The sequence below is a fragment of the Pinus tabuliformis genome, chromosome X, assembly GCF_031772625.1.
Source record: "Pinus tabuliformis cultivar Carrire ecotype Pingquan chromosome X, CPIR1, whole genome shotgun sequence".
Classification (NCBI taxonomy): domain Eukaryota; kingdom Viridiplantae; phylum Streptophyta; class Pinopsida; order Pinales; family Pinaceae; genus Pinus; species Pinus tabuliformis.
In genome coordinates this window covers 1,235,665,200-1,235,687,644 of record NC_142308.1, presented here as the reverse complement: position 1 = coordinate 1,235,687,644, position 22,445 = coordinate 1,235,665,200, and the positions used below count along the sequence as shown (strand labels likewise).

Sequence of the window (22,445 nt, the reverse complement as noted above, 5' to 3'; positions counted from 1 at the left end):
GGGGTACTCCAAGGTGACATCGGCACTGACAGACCTATTGAAGAAATACAAGAGGTGGAGTTGGATGAGCAAATGTCAAGAGGCATTTGACGATTTGAAGAAGAGGATGGTTACAGCACCGATACTGAAGTTGCCTAACTTCGAGAGACCGTTTGAGGTACACACTGATACTTCGGATTTTTCCATAGGAGGGGTTCTTATGCAGGATGGGCATCTGGTGGCGTACGAGAGTCGGAAGTTGTAGGATAGAGATCAAAGGTATCCAGTCCATGAGAAGGAGATGACTGCAATCATTCACTGTCTTCATGTGTGGAGGCATTACCTGATTGGGAAGCCGTTCGTTGTCAAGACTGACAACGTTGCAGAGAGTTATTTTGCATCACAACCGAAGCTTTCTGCGAAGCAAGCTTGTTGGCAGGACTTCTTGGCAGAATTCGACATGACTATCGAGTATAGACCGGGAAGGCACAATGCGGTAGTAGATGCCCTTAGCAGGAAGGGACAACTTGCAGCATTGGAAGGAGAAGACCGGGGAACTAGGAGTAGGAGTCGAGTTCAGATGTTAGAAGAGACGCAGAATAAGATCAAGGAAAGTGTTGAAACCGATACTTTGGCGCAAAATATAGTGAAGTAGATAAAGGAGGGAAAGACACGAAAGTTCTTTCTACGAGACGGGTTCTTGTTCTTTGGAAACCGACTCTATGTTCCAAAGTCATCTGGGCTCAGGAAGCACCTTTTGAAGGAGTGCCACGACTCGCCATGGGCTGGCCAACCAGGGATGCATCGTTCTTTGGCATTGTTGGAGAGAGGATTATTTTGGGAGAAGATGTGAGAGGATGTAGAGGAGTATGTACACACATGCATCATTTGTCAGTAGTACAAATCGGATACTCACAGGCAAGGAGGACTGTTGCAGCTTTTACCGATTCCTGAGAGACCATGGATGAGTGTCTCGATGGACTTCATCACTTAGTTGCAATAGGTTCAGGGGTATAATGGGATAATGGTCATGGTTGATCATCTTTCCAAGTATGCTGTCTTTGTTCCAACAAAGATACCATGTGGAGACCAACGGACTGCAGAGTTGTTCTTTAAGAACATAGTGAAGTACTGGGGGATGCCATTAAGCATCGTGTCGGATAGAGATCTGCATTTTACAGGCATATTTTGGACCACATTGTTCAAGTTAGTCGGGACAGAGTTGTTAATGAGTTCGAGTTACCATCCACAGACAGATGGACAGACCGAGAGGATCAACGCATTGCTGGAGGACTACTTGAGACATTATGTGACAGCTGATCAAAAGAATTGGCCTGAACTCTTGGATATTGCTCAGTTCAGTTACAATATTCAAAGGAGTTCTATGACGAGGTATAGTCCATTTGAGTTGGCGAATGGGCAGATACCGGTTGCACCGCATACTGTAGTGACAGGGGGGTTTTTGAGGAGTCCTCATGTGAAGAAGTTCATGAAGGCTTGGGATGAGACCTTGGAGTTGGCACGGTTGCGCTTGCACGAAGCTGCGAGGAGAATGAAGAAATATGTTGATCGAGGAAGACGAGATGCGCACTTCAGTGTGGGAGATATGGTGTTTCTCAGGATTACCGGGGAGCAGTTTCAGCCAGCCAAAGGGACTGCGAGCAAACTGACACGGAAGTATGAGGGACCATTCCAAGTGAAGAAGAGAGTGGGGTAAGTTGCTTATGAGCTAGAGCTTCCACACCATATGCACATGAAGCATCCAGTTTTTCACGAGTCAGTTGAAGAGATGTAGGCTTGATGCTGATTATCCAGAGAGAGCTGAACTGTCGAGAGGACCAGCCAGGATTGTGGACAAGCCAGGACTGGAGTTGGATAAGATTTTGAGCTACAGAACTACAGGGATTGGTTGCCACATGAAACAGGAGTATCTTGTCAGATGGAAGAATGCACTGGAAGAGGAGAGCTGGGAATCGGAGGACTCACTTTGGAGATGGAAGAAGAAGATTGCGAAGTATGAACGGAAGATACTTAGGTAGTCAGCATTGTCAAGGGCGACAATGCTTTCGAGTGGGGGAGGATGTGACGCCCTGCGATCATCAGGCGACTGGCGCGTGCTCCTCCTACTCCGCAAATTAACTAAGTTACAAATATGCGTGGAACGACCAAGGATGAGGCGCTATGTTAATATGCGCGGGCAGAATGGCGTTCCCCACTTATATGGCAAGTTGTGGGAGCTCGTCTAGACAAGCCGACCGAGAGAACGAAGGGTGAATTGGTGGGGCGGTCCCGCACCATGGGCGGGCCGACCACACGAAGGCATCACAAAACGATTGAAGGGGCGTCAGTTGAGGAATGTGGAGGGGTTGGCCATGGGTGTGACCACCACACGACGAAGGGTATAAACATGCGATGAAGTTGGAGCATTCGGCCATCGATCATCGCTTCGATCTTCAACAAGGAGAAGTGCCAATAGGGGAATAGCCATAGCAAAGGTGCAAGAGATGCGCCCAGGTGCCGGGCACGATTTTTAGGCTTCGCACGATGGTTGGAGGTGCAGGTGGTGGGCGTGCAAGGGCGCTCGCCCGCCGAAGTGTATACGCGGGTTTGGATTGTGTTGGGCATGGGTCGTGCACAGGCACGCCCGCCTGTTCGACAACGAACTCCGTTGTATGTTGTGTTGTGTTTTGGAGTTGAGGCAAGACCACCATGCGCTCTTGCACGGGTGGGCACCCAACTTGGGTGAAACACCGGTTGAGCCAAGCTCCCGGTCATTGTACAAAATCTCTCATATATAATAAAATATTTATCTTGCATATGATTGTGTTCAAGCCTTTTTTCTATCATGTTGTTATTAATGGTTTCCGCACATTAATATAATAACTCATGTTTATGATGAATGTTTAAGGTGTAGCTCGCAAAGTAAGCTAACAATGGAGGATGTTGGTTACTTAGGCAGTGCCGCACCTGGCCAATTTAAGGAAAAAAGAATTGGGGGCGTGACACTCCACATCCGAGTCCAAATCTTGGAAGCTTCCCGAGCATCTCAATTCCCTCTGCGAACATGACTCCCATGCCCATGTGCAAATGAGGCTCTATGTGGCAGTGGAATGCCCATGCTCCTGCATTGTCCGCCATGAATTTGATGGCCGTCCACCCGTATGGGAACACAAAAACCGTGTTTTGCAAGGGCGGATTATGGAGATTGAACTTGCCAACGTCTTGGCTTGGATTGAAAGCTCCATCGCCATAGGCGAGCACCCAGAAATCGTGGCCATGGAGGTGCCATGGATGTATGTCACTGCTATTAGGCGTCAACATGTTAGTGTTCTGCAGAACAACATCGACGGTGGCATTGAAATTAAGGGAGTAGACAAAGTTCCCTGTGACTGCGTTGGGATTTGATGGGGGTCTCATAATGTCATAGCTGTTAGAAGTATATGTTTCCGGGGCTGCTCAATGGTCGAAGGCATTGCTCAACCTGTATTTCAAGGCCGCCAAGTATGGAGTCACGGGCAGGACAAGAGAAACATTGTTGATTGCCCATTTGGTGTAGCCATCGATGTAGTTCTGGGTATTCAAAAGCACAATCGTGCAGTCAGATTTGAGCGGAATGCGGGGGCTGAAACCGTCTCAGGCCATGATTTTGTTTGCAAAGGCCTTACTATATGCGAAGTCATTCCATGACGAACTCGCGGGTGGGGCAGTGAAGGACCAAGTTGTAGACTGATTGGGGATGTAGTTGAAAATGGCCAAACCCGGCAGTGTGTTGGGACGTCGTCGTCTCACGTTCACGGCTGCCCAGTAGTTCTTGGACGAATCCTGGTCTGCCTTAACGAGAAAAGAATATTTCTGCCTTGAATATATGTCCATGTCCTCCAACCTAAGGGGTTCGATGTAGTTTCCGCCTGCTTCCACTAACAACATATTGTGTCCCTGCACCATAGAAGAGAAATCACATTCAATTTGAATATCGGTTTCATATTTTCTTCTTTGCAAAGGGGGGTTCAATAATAATATATAGATACCTCTATAATGAAATTGAGAGACGACAAAGCCGTGGCGCTGGCAATGCACACACGATATGTCGTCCCCACTTCCACCGAGAGAACAAACGGCTCGCACTGGTTATTTGTGTTGTTACAATTTGCGGTACTAGTTCTGGCTTGAGTCCACACCAGCGAGCAATTGTACTGTCCGCGCCCTCCGATTAGCAAGGACTGTGTACACCACCAATTATTTAACGTAAGATCAATGGGTAGATTGTTCTAACAGTTTCTCAATGCCAATTGATTCTTTTGATCATTTAATAGTAGAAAGGAGAGGGTGAAAGATAAATAGGGAAGGATGTCACCACTGGTTTATTATATTTCCTTTGGTTTGAAATAAAAAATGAAGTGTATGTGATAAGATCTAGTCCTTTAACAATGATGTATCGTAAGCACAGGTGATGTCACGCCCCCAATTCTTTTTTCGTTAAATTGGCCGGGTGCGCCACCGCCTAAGTAATTAACATTTACCATTGTTACATTACTTTACGAACTACGCCTCAACATTCATTATTAAACATAAATAACATATTAATGTGTGGAAACCATTAATATAAGAACATCATAGAACAACAGCATGAACACATTCATATGCAAGAGAATTCTTTTATTATATATGAAGAATTTTTGTACAATGATCGGGAGCTTAGCTCCATCGGCGTTATACCCAAGTCGGGCGCCCACCCATGCAAGAGCGCACGGTGGTCTCACCACGACTTACCCAAATTACAACACAAGTTTTCTTTGCCCAAACGGGCGGGCGCACCCATGTACAACCCACGCCCAAAACAACCCAAAACTTACTTCCACGTTCCGGCGGGTAGGCGCCTTAGAATGCCCTCCACCTGCACCTTCAACCGCCTTCACAATTCTCGTGCGACCTGTGTACACCGCCCGACAAGCGGGCGCATAACCTGCACCTTACTGTGGCCCTTTCACTTGCTCACACCTCTTGTTTTAGCACTTGAAGACTGATGAGCGATGTCCAAAATGCCATCCTCATCCGCTTGTTTATATGCCAATGTGTGGAGAGGTCAAGTGCTTGGCCGACCCTTCGTTCGATCCACCAACCGCACGTTTTCAAATGATGCAAGCACCTTTGTTGGGTCGGCCCGCCCATGGCGCAGGACCACCCCACAATTCTCCCTTGTTTGCTCAACGCCTCCACGGTTGGCCTATGAACAAGCTCCTCCAACTCGCCATATAAGTGTGGAACGCCATTCTACCCGCGCATATGAACATAGCACCTCATCCTTGGTCGCTCTGCATACTGTTTTATAACTTAGTTGCTTTCATGGAGTGGGTGGAGCGCGCGCTCGGTTGGTATCAACCACAGGGCATTACATCCTCCCCCACTCGAAATCATTATCGCCCTCGACAATCCCGACTTCCATCTCCAAAGTGAGTCCTCCGATTCCCAGCTTTCTTCCTCCGGTGCATTCTTCCATTTGACAAGAAATTCCCACTTCATGTGGCAACCATTCCCTGTAGTTCTGAAGCTCAAAATATTCTCCAACTCTAGTCCTGTCTTGTCCACAATCCCGGCTGGTCCTCTTGGCGGTTCAGCTCTCTCTGGATGATCAGCATCAAGTCTGCATCTCTTCAACTGACTCATGTGAAAAACCGGATGCTTCATGTGCATATGGTGCGAAAGCTCCAGCTCATAAGCAACTTCCCCCACTCTCTTCTTTACTCGGAATGGTCCCTCATACTTCCATGTCAGTTTGCTTGCAGTCCCCTTGGCTGGCTAAAACTGCTCCCTGGTAATCCTAAGAAACACCATATTTCCCACACTGAAGTGCACATCTCGTCTTCCTCGATCAACCCATTTCTTCATTCTCCTTGCAGCTTCGTGCAAGCGCAACCATGCCAACTCCAAGGTCTCATCCCAAGCCTTCATGAACTTCTTCGCATGAGGACTCCTCAAAAACCCTCCTGTCACTACGGTATGCGGTGCAACCGGAATCTGCCCATTCTCCAACTCAAATGGACTATACTGCGTTGCAGAATTTTTTTGAATATTGTAGCTGAACTGAGCAATATCTAAGAGTTCAGGCCAATTCTTCTGATCAGCCGTCACATAATGTCACAAGTAGTCCTCTAGCAATGCGTTGATCCTCTCGGTCTGCCCATCTATCTGTGGATGGTAACTTGAACTCATCAACAACTCTGTCCCGACTAACTTGAACAATGTGGTCTAAAATTTGCCTGTAAAACGTGGATCTCTATCTGACACGATGCTCAATGGCATCCCCCAATACTTCAGTATGTTCTTAAAGAACAACTCCGCAGTCCGCTTGGCTCCACATGGTCTCTTTGTTGGAACAGAGACAGCATACTTGGAAAAACGATCAACCACGACCATTATCCCATTATACCCTTGAACCTGTGGCAACTGAGTGATGAAGTCCATCGAGACACTCATCCATGGTCTCTTAGGAATCGGTAAAGGCTGCAACAGTCCTCCTTGCCTCTGAGTATCCGATTTGTCCTACTGACAAATGATGCACGTATGTACATACTCCTCTACATCCTCTCGCATCTTCTCCCAAAAGATTCCTCTCTCCAACAATGCCAAAGAATGACGCATCCCTGGGTTGCCAGCCCATGGTGAGTCGTGGCACTCCTTCAAAAGGTGCCTCCTGAGCCCAGATGACTTTGGAACATAGAGGTGGTTTCCAAAGAACAAGAACCCTTCTCGTAGAAAGAACTTTCGTGTCTTCCCCTCCTTTGTCTTCTTCACTATATTCTACGCCAAAGTATCAGTTTCAACACTTTCCTTGAGCTTATTCTGCATCTCTTCTGACATCTGAACTCGACTCCTACTCCTAGCTACCCGGTCTTCCCCTTCCAATGCCGCAAGTTGTCCCTTCCTGCTAAGGGCATCTGCTACCGCATTGTGTCTTCCTGGTCTATACTCAATAGTCATGTTGAGTTCTGCCAAGAAGTCTAGCCAACAAACTTGCTTCGCAGAAAGCTTTCGTTGTGATGAAAAATAACTTGCTGCAACATTGTCAGTCTTGACAACAAACGGCTTCCCAATCAGGTAATGCCTCCACACATGAAGACAGTGAATGATCACAGTCATCTCCTTCTCATGGACCAGATACCTCCGTTCTCTATCCTGCAACTTCCGACTCTCGTACGCCACCGAATGCCCATCCTGCATAAGAACCCCTCCTATGGAAAAATCTGAAGCATCTGTGTGTACCTCAAATGGTCTCTCGAAGTCAGGCAACTTCAGTATCGGTGCTGTAACCATCCTCTTCTTCAAGTCATCAAATGCCTTTTGACATTTATCCGTCCAACTCCACCTCTTGTCTTTCTTCAATAGGTCTGTTAGTGATGATGTTACCTTGGAGTACCCCTCTACAAACTTCCGTTGGTAGTTGGTCATGCCCAAAAACACCCTCATCTCATGGACATTCTTTGATTCAACCCAGTCCTCAATTGCCTTCACTCTGCTCAGCTCCATCCATATGTACCCTTGACCAACAATATGCCCAAGGAATGGAATCTCGGTCTGAGCGAACACACACTTAGACTTCTTCAAGAACAACTGATTTTCCCTCAGTGCCTCGAACACCATTGCCAAGTGCTTCTTATGATCCTCCATGTTGTCATTGAACACCACTATATCATCCAAGTACACTACTACGAACGAATCCAAGTATGGTCGTAGGACATCATTCATCAAAGTGCAAAACGTAGCAGGAGCATTACACAACCCGAATGGCATAACAAGGAACTCAAAGCTACCATACCCTGTTAATATCGTGGTCTTCTTCTCATCTCCTTCAGCTATCTGCACTTGATAATACCCATGCCTCAAGTCCAGCTTGGAAAACACTTGGGCTTTCACAAGCTTTTCAAAGCAATCAGCAGCTAATGGCAAAGGATACATGTTGCTTACCGTATGCTTGTTCAATGCATGGTAATCACAGCACATTCATAGCTCATTCTAATCCTTCTTCCGCTGGAACAATACGGAGCTCCATAAGGGTACCTTGAAGGTCTGATGAAACCTGCATCAACTAACTCCTTTAGCTGTCATTTCAATTCCTCCAACTCAGGTCCTGACAACCGATAAGGTGCTTTAGCCGGGGGTTTCTTTCCTGGCTCAAGCTCAATGCTATGGTCCACTGCACGCCTTGGTGGAAGCTTCTTTGGTAGCTCATTAGGCATCAAATCCGCATATTTGGTCAGCACCTCAGAAATCTCGGCTGGAACAGGCGTCCCCACTCCATCACCTTCGACTCCCTTGAACATCACCGCATATGTCTCCATATCTAGCTCCTTCATAGCCTTCTCCAAACTTAGTGCAGAAACATGCTACACCTTGACTTCTCTCCTTTGCCTATCAGTGGGCAAAGTTCAAGTTTGTGACTGTCCAACCAACACCACCTCATCACAGAAGGGGACAACAATAGCCCTGTTTCCCTTTAAGAAATCTTGTCCGACTATCATATTGAAGTTGTTCATCTCCATCACTGTGAAGTCCAACTGACCCTTCCAGTCTTTTATCTGCACAGGCACTTCGTGTGCTAAACCCGCCACTTTAGCTCTAGAGTTCACTGCCTTGACTTCCACATTTGAAGGGAAGATCATCAGTGCAACCTCTTTTGCTAACAGTGTCATCATGAAGTTATGAGTGGCCCCCGTGTCCACCAGAGCTTGAATGGTCTTGCCATGAACCATCAAGTCCACGAAACCCAGACTATTAATCCATGATTTCTCCATAACTTTTCCCTGCATACAGGTCTGTTCTCTGCGTTCATCAAGCAACGACTTCACCACCTGTGAGCTTGCTCTGATACCACCTGTCACGAAGTGCAGGTGTGTATCATCTTCATCGTACACTGACTTCACTCGTCGTGAACCTGCTCTAATACCACCTGTCACGCCCCTAATTCTTTTTTCGTTAAATTGGTCGGGTGTGGCACTGCCTAAGTAATTAACATTTACCATTGTTACATTACTTTACGAACTACGCCTCAACATTCATCATTAAACATGAATATATATTAATGTGCGGAAACCATTAATATAAGAACATCATACAACAGCAGCATGAACACATTCATATGCAAGAGAATACTTTTATTATATATGAAGAGTTTTTTTACAATGACCGGGAGCTTAGCTCCACCAGCGTTATACCCAAGTCGGGCTCCCACCTATGCAAGAGCGCACGGTGGTCTCACCACGACTTACCCAAATTACAACAGAAGTTTTCTTTGCCCAAATGGACGGGCACGCCCATGCACAACCCACGCCCAACACAACCGAAAACTTGCTTCCACGTTCCGGCGGGCGGGCGCCTTAGAACGCCCTCCACTCGTGCCTTCAACTACCTTCACAATTTTCATGCGACCTATGTACACCGCCGGCAAGCGGGCACATAACTTGTGCCTTGCTGTGGCCCTTTCACTTGCTTGCACCTCTTGTTTTAGTGCTTGAAGACTGATGAGCGATGTCCAGAATGCCATCCTCATCTGCTTGTTTATAGCCAATGTGTGGAGAGGTCAAGTGCTTCGCCGACCCTCCGTTCGATCCACCAACTGCGTGTTTTCAAACAATTCGAGCGCCTTTGTTTGGTCGGCCCGCACATGGTGCGGGACCGCCCCATAATTCTCCCTTGTTTTCTCAACGCCTCCACGGTCGGCCTGTGAACAAGCTCCTCCAACTCGCCATATAAGTGTGGAACGCCATTCTGCCCGTGCATATCAACATAGCGCCTCATCCTTGGTCGCTCCACGTACTGTTTTATGCCTTAGTTGCTTTCGTGGAGTGGGTGGAGCACACGCCCGATTGGTATCAACCGCAGGGCGTTACAGGTGAGGCCATGTGAGCGAGGTGAACTTAAATCCTTTCTGGTTAAAACAATATAAACATATCTAAGATGTAATGTACTACTAGCCCAAAAAGAAATAGTGTTGTATCGTAACCTGAAGAATAAGCTAAGTATATTTGTTAAAGGTAATTATCTAGTTATATTTAGTGTAAAAGGGGTATTTAATAATTTATTTTAAAAATATAAAACAAATAAAATTTATTTAAAAAAAATTATATGATTAGTTATAATGATAAATTAAGTATAATAAAAAATATATGAATAGTTATAATGATAAACTAAGTATAAATATTATTGTAATAATTGGATCTATTCCATTCATATATATTAACAATACAATAATCAAAATTATTGTTATAGTTTTGACCTTTACGAAAGAAGTATAAGAAAATCTGAATAATTTAAATGATATATGCATTTTGTAATTAAAAAAAAAATAGAATTAGGTTATTAAAATTTTTAATGAGATCCAAAGTTCAAATCGTTACTGCTCAAGCTATAGAAAATATAGACATAAAGATATTTTATGGTTCAAATAAATTCTATATTATTTAATATAAAAAAAAAAAAAAATCATTTATGGTTCAAATAAATTCTATATTATTTAATATAAAAAAAAAAAAATTAAAATAGAATATATCATATTTTATGAGGATAAATTGATATGGATTTCATGTTTGAAGTATTAGGGATGTTGAATTTAATTTAAATGAGGTTTGAAATGATGCCATAGATTTAATTAAAACAAAAACATAGATACATTTTCATCTATGTAAAAATATATTTCATTATCAAGATGTAAATATAGTAAAGAACCCCATATTATTTATTATATTTATATTCAAAATAAATTATATAATAAAAAGAGATTTATGAATTAGAAAATGATAGAAAATTTTACATAAATGATGATAAACTACTAAAATTACTAAAATCAAATGTATTGAAGAAGATAAATTATTAGATAAAGAAAAAGTATTTATAGGTAGTTTAAAAGTACTAAAAATAAACTATATAACATGACAAAAAATAAAAAGTAAATATATAAATAAAAATAAATATTTGAATTACACGAAGACGGTAAATTTTAGATAAGAATTTGATATTATAATAGAATGAAGTGCATTAAAAAAATTCAAAAATTGAAATTTTTTTATAAATTATTTAACAAATAACAAAAAATTTATAGTAAAATTTTAATGAGAAAATGAGATTTTATCAATATGAAAATAATTTAATTAATAATTCATATTTACATAAAAATATTTATGTATAAAAATATATTAATTAAAATTAAAATTATAAAATAGGAAGAAAAATAAAATAAATATTTATATTTATTTAATAAATAAAAATATTAAATAAAATATATAATATAATATATTATCTTATAAAACTTAAAAATAAAATATATAAAATGATAGATATATAAAAATATTTTTGTTTAGCTTATACAAATATTTTAGAGAGACTATGTAGTAAGGTCTTTATAGTATTTTTGACAATATTTGAGTATGAATAAATGAGAGTTAAACCCATTCATTTATTATATGTAATTATTAATATATTCACCTTTATAGGGTTTCTTTATAGGATTTGAATATAAATGAAAAGGAATTTATAAAATTTGAATATGGATAAAAAAGTGTTAATTCTATTTTTTATATATATTATTAATATATTTATTTTTTATAGGATTTTAATATGGATAGAAGGGTGTTTATCTTATTATAATGTAGAATTATAAAAACATTTATTTGACTAAAGAATTAAATATTTTTTTGGGTAAGTAAAATTTATGAGGAATTTGAATTGGTGAAGATTTTAACGATATACACATTCACGGTCAATCTAAAAATCTATAAACAAAATTATTTAAAGATTTATAATAATTTAATTAATTATATTTTTTTATAAGTTATAAATATATTTTTAAATTTTGATTTAATAAAATAATATAATAAATAAATGTTAGCTATATTGATAAATATTTTCTTTTAAATTATTTACTTTTAATTTAAATTGTCTTTTATAATAAAATTTTTTGAAATATATGCTTGTTCCTTACATCTTTAAATCTATATTTATTTTTTCATCTAGTAAATTTATAAAATTATCATTATCACGAAAATTATCAGAAGACATTTTTATAAAAAGATAATATTGACGCACTCATAACAATCACACTTGTGTTATGATTGTGCTTGTTCCTGTTGAAGTTATGAAAATAACCACAACGAATATGCATGACTGCGTTACCTGAGGCTCCCCGATCCATCGAAAAGGTTTCGAATGGAGGCCTGTCATTTGCTCGTAGATGCTCTTGTGCCACCAGTCGCTAACAATTATATTCAACTCTCCATCGTACGGAAGCAGCTCCTTTTTGCCCTTCCCAACGTCCACTATCAGAAGCCCATACAGACCGGCAGACCGTTGCATTCCGTGGTGCGCATGGTAGAAATATGTACCAGGCTGCTCCGATTAATTCCATATAAATTGTTATACTTTATTACACTACTGAAGAAATTTTCTTTGAAAAATTATGATCACATTCTAATTCATGCACATTTAAAATTAGAATCGAATATAGACTTCGAAAAGAAAATGTGTTTTTTCACTTGAAAAATGACCAGTCAATCAATTTGATCATACCTTGTCCACCACGAATCTGTAAACGTAAGTCTCCCCAGGGTTGATAGCACATTGCGTGACTGAGGCGGTCCTGTCTGACCAAGGCGTTCCTCGCTGCCAAGATAAAAGCAATTTAGAATACTTGCATTTCATACGAGGATTAGTCCCCTGTACTAGAAAAAGAAGAATGAGCACCTGTCGGATGCCATGCCAGTGTATGACTACTCCTTCAGTGGGAAGTTTATTCTCCAACTCCACCACAATGTTGTCTCCCGCTTCGGCCTGAATAGTAGGTCCCGGAAACCCCTCATTGATGTCTATCAAAACACTTTCTACACAGTCTGGAGACCACAACAAGTAATTCACTTGCCATTTATAATGCGTACTCCTGCTAAATGCAGTTTGCACAAGGGCTAATAAAACCAAGATCAACAACAAGCTGCAGATAGATGATCGGCAGGTGCCCACGGCAATGGCGCTTGCAATCTGATCAAAACCCTTCTAGAAAAGTTTGAAAATGACTTGATGGTTGTTTTGAAGTTATCATACTAGAAGGTCAAAATTTTGATGACATATATATTATGTCAAAAATTGTTATGACATTAGAATAACCCCCCTTAAATGTAGTTATTTGAAAATGACTCGATGGTTGTTTTGAAGTTATCATACGAGAAGGTCAAAATTTTGATGACCTGTATTATGTCAAAATTGTTATGACATTAGAATAACCCCTATTTTAAATGTAAATTTTTAAAGTAAATATAGAATTGATATTAATAAGAATATATTATATTTAAAAAATAAAATAAAATATTGTTTGTGAATTTTATGTTAGATAATACTATGTATATAATTTTATATTTTAATGTATAAAGTATTTATAAACTGAATTTGAAATCTGTAATGTCAATATCAAAAGATTTATAAAATTATGAAGTGTATTTTGATTTATAAACAAAATATTCATTATACTTTAATAAGTATCTGTAAATATTTTGTTAACGAATGTATTAAAAATATTAATTTATAGGGATGATAAATAATATTCAAAATATATAAATAGGTTTATTGTGAACTTGTTTATTAACGAATCTATTACAAATATTAATTTATAGGGATGATAAATAATATTCAAAATATATAAATAGGTTTATTGTGAACTTGTTTATTATTGGAATGGTAAATCATATAATTATAAAATGCAATATAAAATTTTTTAGAAATATTTAAATGTATTGTGAATAATATTTAAATTTATTATGTTTTTTTTTGTAATTTTAATAATATTAATGTAAAATACTTACTACATGTATTTTTTCCTCATAATTAGTGTAAAATACTCATTACATATGTTATTATCTATATTTTTTTATAAATAATATTTTTAATTAAATAAATTTAATTTAATATTTATATTTATTATTTGAAATATTTTTTTATTTGTTAATCAGAAATTAAATATATTTTTTACATTTAATTTATTTGGTTGACTTTTGAATTTTGAATTTTATGATTTAATTAAGTTATCTTTTATAAATATTAATTATATAAAATAAGAAATCTTTTTATTTTTAACAAAAATCAAAATATTAATAAATCAATTCCTTTACCATTAAAAAAAATATTATAATAAAAATATATGTATATATTTTTAAAAATTTATATTATAAATTTGAAAAATAAAAAAATAAAACTTTATAATCAAAGTAAAGAATGTGTATTAATAATAATAACTAATAAGATTTGTAAAATACATATTAAGTCCTAAATAAAGTAAAGAAGAATGTGTATTAATAATAATAATAATAATAACTACTAATAATGTTTTTAAAATACACATTAAGTCCTTAAAGGAAGAGTAGGGTAAAAGAGGTGTCACGGAAGAAATGTTTACCCTAATAAGAGTCTGTAAATGATGTTGAGTCTGTAAATGATGTCAATTCAAGGAAGCGTACTATACAAGAGGAATCAAGGAAGAAATATATACCAGAGGAATCAAGGAAGAAATATTTATGCAGATTTGTTGGGGTATGTGAGGAAGAAAGAGTTGTTAATAATAAGTTAAGGTGGAGCTTTATATCTCAAGGAAAAATTTATATGGAATTCAAAGTTATATAAATAGATATGGAAAGTATAATCTATGTAGATTAATAAGTAAATAAGGAAAAGTTGGAGTTTATTTTATTGGTAGATTAATGTATAAAAGAAAACTTTCAAAGTTAAAAAACTATAAAATTTTGATATTTAAAAAAAATGTATCTTTTAATTATATAAATAGATATGTTTATTTTGGAATAAGATTTCTAAAATATTAATTTTATTATAAAATGTTATTAGGTGGTAGTATGGCTTTAGCGTTTATGAAATATTTTAGAGTATTTTTTAGCAATTTTTATATATCAAAAGTTTGAAATTTATCTATTAGATAAGTATGTTTTTTAGGTCTTTTAATTATATTAATTAATTAAAAAACATGTTATATAAACATAAGTTATAATTTTTTGAGGCACATGATATTAGCAAACCATGATATTGTAACAAAATTTAATTATAGATTAAGAATTTCTATAATAATGTGTAATATACCTATTGTGATTTACCCCACGTAAAGTAATTTTAAATTACCAATCAGTTATTCAAACCTGCGTAAAAGTAAATTTAAATTACATTTCAGTTACAACTAATTCTTGGCATTGGTTAAAGGGATCAGCGAGCACCCTAACTGGGGGGGGAGAGAACTGAAGAAAGAAACAGAGAGAGAGAAATTCCATGAGAGAACAGAGGCAGAAAGGAGGTTAAGTCTGGTAGAGACCAGATAACCTGAGAAAGAGGTTAAGTCTGGTAGAGACCAGATAACCCAGCACAGGAGTGCATGTGTCTTGTTGAGGGCTGTAGGCCTGCAAGACTGCTCGGGGGGAGAATCCAGTGTGAAGTGGATCTCAAGGTTGGGAGGATAAGAGCAAAACTATTGCAGGTGACTTCTGCAAGTAAGGACATCGATAACGGAATAATCAGGTACGGTCCGAAACTAGTAGTTCCTGATATAATAAAGTAATGTGCATGGAAATTACAGTAATTTAATTAGGAAAGACTGTTTGTTTCCTAAATACTGTTGTGATGGATAGCATAATGTGCATTTGGAAAACTTAAAAACCGTCAGTTAATGGACCCGGTCTGAGTTAGTACTCAGACAGAAATAACAGTACGGAAATGTTGAAACAAGGTTATATATGGGTATAAAGAAGTCTTACTCAAGGACTGGTTACTGGGTAGCAGTCTCGACCTAACCCTATTAGCAAAGGGTTATTAATCAAAACTATTAGACATTGAAGCAGTTAAACAATAGTAAACTCTATAACCTGTGGACTGAAGTGAATGTTGTGGAACGGCATTCGAATGAGGGTATAAACCTCTGCGGTAGAAGAAGACACCGACTGTAGGCGGTAGTAACTCCGCCACGGAGAAATGGTGAGCCAATAGATAACTTAGGTTATTAAAAAAAACGTGTGTGTCCAACAAATGGCTCTGCACAGAGAGCGTGGGTGGACGGTGGAATAAAGAACCATACAATACATTAAAGAGATGCCATCGAGTCTCAGTGCTTGTGGTATAAACTCAAAAACAAATCTGTGTTACAGAACTATATCTGAGTACAGAAAGAATATATTTCTACGTTCTGTGTAATATAGTGACAAGAACAATAACAGATATGAATAACCAAGGTTCGACGTATTATAGCTACAGAATGGAAGACATTTATTTCAACCCGAGACGGGAGCATGTAACTGGTAATGAATCATAACCTTATTAATTCAGGAAAAACCTGTGCATGCGAATAAAAAAATGAAATATAACTCTATTAAAACAGCGAGCCTGTGCATGCAAACTGAAACGGCGGATAATCATAATAATCAGAAAGACTGTGCGAAAGAACAGAAATCGTGCATGACGGGTAGCCCTTTCCACAAGGAAAAGGGGTTATTTGTCCAACAATTAATCATTCGCCCAAGTTGTATTAATCGACTGGTGAAACAAAAGTATTTAGAAATGCAGAGATTATACCAAAGATTATCATTATAGCTTGACAAAGCCGAGGCGAAAGCCGTTTGGAAATAGATAAAAACCGGTACAAAATATAAACCCTAAGTCTCTGTTCATGAACATTGGACATTTGAACAAGGGAACAAGCCCAATATACTCAGGTCTATATCTGCGCGTGAAGGCCAGATCTGAAACCATGCAACCACATCGAATAAACCAAGTTTGCCGCTAGACGGTTCTGTAATCCAAGTGAAAGAAAATGTGACTGGTATAATAAACCCAGAACCTCTCTGCAATCAATAACATATGACCGGACAGCACAGTCATAACCTATCTACGCATCGAGATAACTGTAAGGGTTCTCCACAGAGAATACCCGGTAGCGAAATAAGAAGACCATATTGAAAACAGAGATCTGCATCAGACCATACGGGGTAATTCATAACTGTATCCATTAACCACTCCTAGTAAATATGCTTCGAATGCCGAGAATCATACCTGGAGTCGATGGAGGATTGTTTGCAGAGCCAGTCACCATGGGATTCGGCCGAAGCACAGCAAGAGCGACTGCACAAACTTGGTAGAGGAAATGTAAAAACTGTAAGTGATAATCCAGTGATGACTGAGCCGTAAAACATATACAAGACTGAGAGAACATTGTTTAAACCTGTAAGGAGTGTTTATGAGCGGTATGCAGCCCGGAGCATTGCAGGTTGAAGGAATGAGTTTGATGAAGTCGAGCTCGGAAAGGGACATTGAACCAGTCCGCAAAGGCCGCAGACTCCAAATAACTCTAACATGATAAAGAGACGCTTAAATAACACCGATAAACCCTGAAAGATTTCCAGCCCTCCGATCTCTGGAAGAGATCCGGGCCGTTGAAGTATGGCGGGAGTCGCTGGCTGTGAGACCGAAATTGGTATTACCAAGGTGTCACATGGCTGGAGAAACCCGGCCATGCCACCTGCCCCGGAAGGACGGACCATAGTAAAGGCAAGTATGAGCTGTCACCGGATGAGTACTGCGGCGGAACCATAAAAGCCCATGCCCATTAATACAGTGCCTTGAAATATCTATGGTAGGTGCTAATATGTACAGTGCATAAACTTAAACCATAGTGCTAATAGTTGTGATGCCGCGTGGTGAATACAACAGAGATCCATAGCATAGAACTCAGCCACGATATACATGGATATGGGTTTATATAACTTTAATTAATGCATGCCAACTGTTTATTGTTTAATTTATTCCAACTAACGCATGCCAAGGTTATATAGGTGTATGATATACCTGTAATTTATAGTTATAAAGTGTAAGGTGCGTAAATAAGGCTGAATCATCATAGGGTGAGCCTTAAGTTAAAAGGGTTGACATGTATATATATATTTAAAAAAAATTTGTATATGTAATAATGGGTGTGTGACATAATGTGAGCATACATATTCATGGTTAAGATATATATATATATATATATATATATATATATATATATAACTTTTATTTATAATTAGTAAGATAATAATAATTTAAAGTTATAATGTAATTAATTTTTATATTGTTTTTAATCTTGAGAATGTACACTAAAGCATGAAGTAGGTGTTTTCATCATTATGTACATTTATAAGTCATTTAATTTATATAGATGAGTTAATTTAATTATCAAAGAAAGTAAATTTTTTGGTATGTTTTAAAAAATTTAAATAAAAGTAAAAATATATAAATTTTCCCACATTATTCACACTTTAAAGTAAACAAAAGTTAATTTATAGCATGTTTAGAGAGTTTACTTGGTAAGCCCATTGAAAATATAAAGTAAATGTGAGTACAAAGTTTTATGTTAAAATCCCTTGAAATATCTAAAATAAAATATAATGATAGAAGTCAAAATTACCTTATATCATACAAATACAAGACCATCATTATTACACAACTTTTAAAAATTCAAATCAGTAAATCAATCAACAAAAAAATTATAAATATATTTTTTCAAATAAATAATTTTTAAGCTTTAAAATTTTAAAAGAATCAAAAAAATTATAATTAATTTAAATAGTATAGACTACTTCACCCCAACCTGACTTCTATTATGTCTTCTGTAAGTTACATGTAACTTGCATGTTTTACGGTATACTTACAAAGAAATGTTATCATATTCCATTCCACTAGAAAAACTACACGAAAATAATGCAACACTGATAGATAATGGACAACTATTATAAGGACCGATTTGGTATTAGGTGCAGAGTACAGAATAATGTGATTAGTTGCTCAAAGTTTGATACTGGATTGTGATGACCCCGTAAAAATGTAATTATTTGAAAGTTACTACAGCATAGAAAACTGAATTTAAATAATATTGAGGAATTTATTTTCTTTTAAAGATATTCTATTGATGTGACATGTGCACTAAATTAATGATTAAAGGAATTAATCATAAAGATATCTGAATTCCCAAAAGGGAACTGGAAAAAGAAAAGTTAGTTAATGAAACTAGAAATAACCACCTTCCCTAACTGGAAAGGGTTTCCAGGGAAAAGGGGGGTTGGTTGGAAAAACTCTGGGCTGTAGAGACAGGCAGAGAGGGAAAAAGGAAAAAAAAGACCCTGGATGGACTAAGTCTGGTAAAGACCAGATAGTCAAGCACACAAGGCTCGCTTACTGAGGATAGTGATCCGGTAAGCAGAAGATTGGGGGGAGACTCAGGTCTTGAGAGACTGATCTCACGGTTGGGAGGATATCAAGCTTTACACAGAGATTTGGGCAGGAGACTGGTTCCAGACTCACCGTGTCAGTGGAGACCAGGTAAGTAATGGACCCTTATGTCTCCATGTTTATCTGTGTAAATTGTAAATGTATCTGTTACTGTCAGTTATATTGTAGCTATAGTTAGCAGGCAGGATGTAAACAATACTAGCTGTACAGAACGAAAGATAGTACAAGAAAGATTATCTGACAAGTTATACATTACCTAGATGTAAAGGAAACACAGTGTGGCTATGGTCAACTGTGCAAGTTTTAGATAGTAAAGCTATAAAGCAAACTACAGAATAATTACGGTTATCTGTATAAACAAGAGATATATGTATATGACTTTCTGCATGAAAGAAAATATATGTATAGAGTATCTATAGAGTTCAAAAGACAGAGCATGGAGTCTGTAAAACTCAAAGACTGCGAACAGTATCTGTAGAAACCCGAAGACAGAATAATAAGAACAATGGCATATTCAATAACACAGACAATAGAATCATTGGACAAACCCTATTTGTACCAAAAGAATGGTTCCAAGTTTAAAGAATCATCCGAGCCAGATAACGGGTCATCCACACCCTGACCACATTCTGGTCGATATACATCGTGGTCCAATGAGCACGATCAGTCTTAAACTTCTAGGATTAAGCTTAAACGAATGCCTTTTCTTTATAACCAACTGAATAGTAATGCCAAACAGGAATTAAGTAAGACAATAGATGAAAAATAGCGAACCCTGAAACCCTGAATCGGTTCAGCTAAAACAGATGAGGGTTCTGACGAGTCCGTAGCAACGGCAACAAGAACTTAAACATGATACAAATCTAAAGATTGTGCAGAGCATAGAGATATAATACGCACAGTATCACAAATATGAGACAAGAGTCATGTCGTAATATCAACAGCCATTCCTGAAAAATAATGTAAAGTAATGCATAGACATTAAAATATGACGAGGAAATAACAGAGCTCGATAGCATTAAGTCGCAGCCGTATTGACGGTTAGAAAACAAAACGAGGGTTCTGAATCATACTGTATGGCCATTCAACAATTTACAGTCCCTCAGGGTTTCCAGTCACAAAGAATCCTTAGCATAACGCCCATACATCTACAGAGGTTAGATGTAGGTGCGACCGCTTTGCCATCCTTATACATGAGCAATACAGCGAACATATGTTATAAACCCCTGAAGGATACATTGCCAAAATGCATGTAGGGCATTGTCCGAGAAAACAAGATTCTAAAGAAGAAAAGTAATACGCATCCGGTTAACAATCAAACCCTACGTGTTACAGAAGGGAAACATTCCAACCAGCATCACAAGTAAATAATGGCGTAACACAACTGTGGTAAATATATATATATATATATATATGAAAACCATAGGCCGCGAGCTAAATGAGTTCACAATTTGGTAACGAGCTGGTTATTAACCAGATTTCACAGTATTCAAATATACGGCCGTAGCCACAAACATGTTCAACAATATTATACATCAGTCTAAACAGACCAAGAAAAACCTATAGCTACGGAAGCCACGGTAGAAACCCAAATCACCACAAGCGAAATGGTGCCCGGCTCCTTAGACAATATCCCAAGATCTTGTAACCGGATTGAGACCAGGGGTATGTCATAACCTGCGGCCAACCAGATGTTATCAGGTTGGGGTCTCATCCTAAAAATAGAGGAAACCCTCTGGCAATCCGAGAAAGATAAGGATGCATCAACCGAAACCAAAACCCTGATGACCAGATAAATACCTCTGCAGCTCGGCGGACCTCATTTGGAGGGGCTCTTCCGGATCCACAGAAGTTGGGAGATGCCGTTCACACCTGGCAAGCAAAAGAGCAAACATTAAACAAATTGCATAAACCTGTAAACACAGAATCGGAACAAATCATTAAACTGGTGTGTATTTACCTGGCCAAGTCAAGACTGGGAATCCATGTGGAGAAACCCTTCTGGAATGGAGTATGAACCTGAAGTTGCGGTGGTCTCGGTGCGGAATGGCAAAGTAAACCCTTGCGGTGGAGAGCAGAGAGAGCTGGAGATCGCTGAGCAGAGGGAGAATCACGAATAAACCGGAGGAAAACGCGTATATACCTTACCTGCCAGTGGTGAAGGCGTGGCACAGTGCTGGCCCTTGATCTCCGACAGCAGATGTACACCGTCGATGGAGGTGATGCTACCAAGGAGGAAGGCGCGGGAAAGTCCAGATTCAGTGACCATACCCCTGTCACGTGATCCGGACAGTAGAACTTAACACTGCTGCCAGATGTCCAACGCTGGAGGTGCCAGCTAACAAAGTCAACACAGTTTTGAATTGCTCGAAGGGTAATGTATGCCATCATAGCAATGTTAACAATAGACCATCAGTGCGCACGGATTATACATAGGTTTAATAAAAACACTACCTGCCCATATATGTAACGCCTTAGGTTAGGCTTGGTAACCGGTGGTGGCGACCAACTAAGGTTGCATATATTTAATAAAGTGCAGATGCATATCTAAGTAGGGCACTATTGATATATAACAAATTTTTTTTTTATGTGTATGAGTATAAGCTTATGGATATGTGACAATTGGTATCAGAGCCCAGATTAACCATACTGTGGCCTCTGGGATGTGAATAAGTATTAAAAGATGAGAAGATCATGATGACATTAATAATCTTTTGGAAAAACAAAATTGTATAGGTAGCTCACAATGTTATATGTTTCATGATCAGACCAGGCTAGGTACAGGCTAGTCAAGAAGAAGTGAAAGAGCAACCAAGGTACTACAAGTGTTAGTTAGCATGCAGGGGTTTGGCAGCGCACCACACAGGCCTGCAGCCAATTGGGGGCCTGCAGCAAATTTTGGAGACAATCCAGAATTATGGGTGCAGCTGGGCGAGGAGACCCGCAGCACGAATCTGGCCATACTTGAAACCGTTCAAGAACTGAAAAACGAAATGGCCCGACTCCAGGAAGATAATGCTCAATTGACAATGGAGCAGGAGAGGATATTAAAAAGTTTGTCTGACAAACAGAACCCGCCACTGGCTAACCCCAGCGCAAAACAGCAGAGAATAACAGAGGAGGAACGTTATCACGCTGAGTCTGAAATCCCTGAAGAGGGAGAGGACCAATCTGCTAAT

General features: G+C 38.5%; 1 long non-coding RNA gene and 1 pseudogene across 3 annotated transcripts; both read right to left on the bottom strand.

Moving 5' to 3' along the window:
• Positions 1-2,955: 2,955 nt before the first annotated feature.
• On the bottom strand, positions 2,956-15,905 carry LOC149144416 (L-ascorbate oxidase-like; annotated as a pseudogene).
• Positions 15,906-16,683: 778 nt separating this feature from the next.
• On the bottom strand, positions 16,684-17,503 carry LOC149144415 (uncharacterized). Of its 3 annotated transcripts, none has more exons than XR_016265194.1 (3): positions 17,222-17,503; positions 17,053-17,121; positions 16,684-16,792 (listed from the first exon to the last, which is right to left on the bottom strand). It is a non-coding gene; the product is annotated as an uncharacterized LOC149144415 (long non-coding RNA). The 3 variants fall into 3 exon arrangements; XR_016265193.1 differs by having other exon boundaries at positions 16,690-16,969; XR_016265192.1 differs by having other exon boundaries at positions 16,690-16,969; positions 17,053-17,130; positions 17,222-17,501.
• Positions 17,504-22,445: the final 4,942 nt, after the last annotated feature.